Source organism: Carya illinoinensis, chromosome 4 (assembly GCF_018687715.1).
Source record: "Carya illinoinensis cultivar Pawnee chromosome 4, C.illinoinensisPawnee_v1, whole genome shotgun sequence".
In the NCBI taxonomy this organism is placed as follows: Eukaryota; Viridiplantae; Streptophyta; class Magnoliopsida; order Fagales; family Juglandaceae; genus Carya; species Carya illinoinensis.
In genome coordinates this window covers 18,726,214-18,731,064 of record NC_056755.1, presented here as the reverse complement: position 1 = coordinate 18,731,064, position 4,851 = coordinate 18,726,214, and the positions used below count along the sequence as shown (strand labels likewise).

At 34.6% G+C, this 4,851-nt stretch overlaps 1 long non-coding RNA gene across 1 annotated transcript; it reads left to right on the top strand.

Moving 5' to 3' along the window:
• The first annotated feature begins 1,050 nt into the window (after positions 1-1,050).
• Positions 1,051-2,251, top strand: LOC122306778. The gene is made up of 2 exons (XR_006241513.1): positions 1,051-1,382; positions 1,896-2,251. It is a non-coding gene; the product is annotated as an uncharacterized LOC122306778 (long non-coding RNA).
• The last annotated feature ends 2,600 nt before the right edge of the window (positions 2,252-4,851 follow it).

Sequence of the window (4,851 nt, the reverse complement as noted above, 5' to 3'; positions counted from 1 at the left end):
AAATTATAACGATAAAATGAAATAAGATTTTTAATTTTAATTAATCTATTCGAATAATTAATGACGTTGCTTATTTTATGTCAAATAAATTATCACCTAGCTAAAAAAGCAAAAGAAAAAATTAGTGAAACACTTCAGCAAGTGTATGCCTTGTGGATATGTGTTATATTATTAAAATAGTTGTTAAAAATAATTTATTCTTACAAATTTCAATTAAAGCAGCTTGACTTGAACTTTTCAAAGAATATAATAATCTCTATTCTTCTTTATAAAATCGATTAGATTGACAGATGAAATGATTAGAATATTCTATACTTTTTACTAAATAAATAATATTTTTTAGATGATAATTCCCTATAATTTTGTCCAAAATTTAGAGTTTATGGTATGAGAAATAGACACATCAAGTTTATATTATAATATTTACTGGCTAAGTAAATTTCTCTCAATAATTATTATAAGATCAACTTAATATTTATATCTCTTTTTCATTTTAAAATTTAAAATCTAAAATAAAATTTAAAAAACTTTAAACGTATCAATTTTAAATGAAATAAGAACAGTTTATATCCCTCATAAGTAACGGTAAATACAATCGTAAAATACGGAAGTATCATATAATTTATTTAAAAAATAGTGAGATTTATTATTAAAAATTTAATTTTTTATTATGCAAATTTTGTATTTATTTATTTATTTTTATTTTATTTTTAATGTGATCCGCCATTCACATGAAAATGCCAATTAGCGGCTAAAAGTCTGGAATTTTAGATACTTTTTGGCCATTTAAATTTTTCATTAGATATAAAATTTTCATCTCATCATTACAACTTTTTAAATTTTTATATAAAATATAATAAATAATTTAACCTTTTTTTTAACTTTTTCAAATTTTAAAATAATAATAATATTAAAATATAATATTTTAATATTTAATTTTAAAATTCAGAATTCTCGACTAAGTGACCAAGCAGAATAGTGGACAGAAATTTTGCAAAGAAAACCTCAAGGGTTAAAATCGGAACTCCAGTTGCTAAAGAAATGGGAGGATAGTTGCCGCGTAAATGCTCAGAATATAAATTTACGCTCAGAATATAAACCAACACGTATCATAGCACCCTTCCTTAAATTTGTCGTCGACGACCTCCCAAGTCCCAACCCAAGCCTCCCTAACTTTCTCTCACTTTCTCGCCCATTTTCCTGCGCGAATTTTTTATTTTTTCTTTCCGAACACTGTTTCAATCTTCCCGGGACTAGGAATTAAATCTACAACAATGAAGAAACCAGGACTCTTTGCTGCTTCGGTGGCCGCAGCCTCTGCTACAGCCTTCTCTTCTTCGTCTTCTTCTTCTTCCTCGAACTCCACCTATGGTACTCAACAGGTAAACCTTCAATATTATATCTGTGTTGTTTTCCTTTTCTGTTTTGTTTCTGGTTTGGATATCTCCGGTTTTTCTTATTCTATTGGAGTTCTGCCCTGTTTGGTTTCTCAGAAAATGCCTGTCAAATTGAGGTTTGACTTGTTTTTCAAACTGTAGCCCAAAACTTTATAATTCCTGGCATTTTCTTCTGTTTTTTTTCCTCTGCTTTCTTGGCAACCAAATAAATTTCCTTCCATCTAGCTTCTCTACCAAAATCAGAGGCTCTCTCTATCTACGAGTTTTAAAACTTTTTGTAAGTGACTAATTTTTGGGTCTCTCTCTCTCTCTCTCTCTCTCTCTCTCTCTCTCTCTCTCTCTCTCTCTCTCTCTCTCTCTCTTGTCAATTTCTTAGTTTCTTTCAGTCAAATGAATCCCAAGTACATGTTTGATATCTAAGATGCGTTTATTTTTGTTCTTTTCCAATCACAGTTTCAAGACTAAGTTTCTCTTAAATTTTTGCGTTTGATTTTTCAGGAGGCTGAATTGAAACAAACTAGAGAAAATCAGAGGTCATCTTCGACCGAAAAGTTTGCTCCAAAGTTTGACGGCCTGAGATTCATTGAAACCCTGATCACTGCCCACAGATAAGCTTGATCATCTAGTTTTCAGGGCTCCATGGTCATTGCTTCTGGATCTCTTATTTGCTGTTCCTGAAAGACAGTGAAGGCAAAATTCAACCCCTTATTTGTAGGCTTTCCCAATGGAAAATGATGAACTGTAATATTTATATTTCTGGTCTTGTTCCAGATTTTGGGGGATCTATGCATGCATGTAGCCCTTTACCTTCTTTCTTTACAGCAGTGTTTTGTTTTTCCCTCGGAGGAAAGTAATTCTCAGCGTTGAAAAAGCAACTTTTAATACTGTATTGCCCAGCTGCAAAAATCACGTTTTCTTCTGGACAATTTTTGGGTACTTCGAGTCTTGCCATATTTATTAAATAGTAACGTTAGGTAGAGTCATTTTTAGGTACTTTTTATATATTTTAATGATATGATTAGTTGAATTAATTTTTTTAATATACAATTAATTATATTAGTAAAATGCATAAAAGAATATGTAAAAGTAACTGCATATAAATTTTTATTTATTAAAATCGTGTGAATTAAGTAAATATAAAATTTACATAAAAAAATTAATTTTTTAACAATAGAATCTACTCTTTTTAAAAGAAGCACGCATCGCTTATTCATCTCATAACTATATCTAGTATTATTCTAGCCATTCCTAAAATTTGACAGAAATTTGGACTTAAGCCACTCTTAAATCCATCGTCCTTAACCTCTCCTGGTGCCACCTACGGCTTCCAGTTGCAAGTTCTTTCTTGATTGTGCACCGTTTCACTAACTTTCCAAGGGGCTTTAGTTTTGTCAATACGTCAAGGTAAGATTCAAAAGAGTGGCACGCTTCTACACCAGTCTAAAATGATATATGTTGTCTTTTTGTTTTGATTTTTTTTTTTAAATGTTGATACAAACCCCACGAGTAAAGGCTACCCATAATACAATGAGAGGTGACACTTCGGGCAGAGATGCCTTGTGATGGAGGGCAGACATTAAAAATCTTGGGATTTCAATAAATATCGAGAATACTTGCAATAGTGCCAAAATACTCGCTGTTCTGGACAAACATCATGTCACTCTCAGAAGAAGTATAAAACCCTCAATTAATTTGCAAAGCATTGTCAACCACACTTGTCTAAAGCGTGCAACTTGGTCGCACATGCTATGTAACAATATTCCAGACACTACTTACCCCTACCCTTCCTTTCTCTATAAATTAAAGCGTACATAGTGGATCTAGAAAATGATGTTGATAACTTGCACCGTTTTCTGTATTTGCCTTTCCATGTGATTGAGATGTTGATTTTTCTTCATCCCTGTTTTTTTAATATATTTTCCCGTTTCTTTCGGTTGCCGGAATTTTCCTCACTTCCTTTTCATACTTCTGGCAAACGATCGAGCTGTGCTTTTCTATCAATACTTGAATGCTTTTTCATGCACTATTATGGAAATTTTGTTTGATCGAATAGTATATATTGCAATCTATGTTGGAAAATGCTATTCCAACGGAATAGATAGATAGGGTAGACCGCAGCTTTATATTTTTATTTTTTTTAATGGTCAAGAAAATGATAATTAGTGAATGTGTATTTTTTTTAAAATTTTTTTTAAAGATAGTTAAAAAATATTTAAAAGAAAAGGAAAAAAATACAGATTATACAATGATCCGTCTGTTTTATTGGTTTGCTTTATCGGCTCCAGTAGTAATGTCCATCTATATTATAGTGTGTTTGATCATGGAGAGACACATTCATCCTCCTTTTGTTCGGCCGAGCGTGTGGCTAGTAAGGCCCATGGCCCAGACCCCGCAGGATCGCTGACCACTAAGGGAGTAGGAGGAAATTAGAAGCAACAAGGTAGAGGACAAGATGCCCCGTACGGAAGAGAGGGAAGAGAGATATAAAAGTCCTGCTATAGATATGATTCAAGGATTCATTGCCTTCATCTGTTTAGTTCCCTCACCCTTAATCACACACTAAATTAGACATTGAAGGTGCTTTTTGGCACACTGGACCCCTCTAGCTTTCTTGCTTAAGGTGATCTATGGAGCAAGGCAGGGTACGAAATATGTCCTTAATAGTTGGTGCCGTATGTGAGATAAAAAATAAGTAAAACGTATGTGCCTTTTGTATGCTGGCTGCAACACAGACCCAAGAAACAATGATTAGGAAGATACCTTCAATGAAAAAGAGGAGGTGTCCAGAATGGAAGAGCACGCTCCCCCACCACCACTGAGCTCATCAAACGAGCAGTGGAAACTGGAGAGGAGTGACACCTGAAATAAGGAGAGGCCGACCAGCCCTTGGAATTGATCACGCTAGATAAAGATCACCCTGAAAGGAAGGAGAGAATAGGAACCGTAATGAAACCTGAAGTAAGGATGCAGTTACATTGGTTGTTGGCTGAGCACAGATGTTTTTGCCTGGAGTCACGGGGACATGCTCGGGATTGAAAAGGACGTGATTGAGCATCGGTTGAGTGTGAGCCCTGATGCCAAGAAAGTTCGAAAAAAACAAAGGGGCTTTAGCATCAAGAAGTAAATAGCCATAGTGGAGGAGGTAGACCTACCCGCAGGATTCATCAAGGAGGCCCATTACCCGAAGTGGCTTTCTAATGTGGTTTTGGTCAAAAAAGCAAATGCCAAGTAGAGAATGTGCGTTGACTTCACTGATGTGAATAAGGCATGTCCCAAAGATAGATTCCCTTTGCCGCGGATCGACTTAATCGTGGACTCAACCATCGGGCATATGATGCTGAGCTTCATGGATGCCTACTTCGGGTATAACCAACTTATGAGCCCAACCGATGAAGAAAAGATGGCATTCATAACTAATCAAGGACTGTACTGCTACCAAGTAATGCCTTTTAGA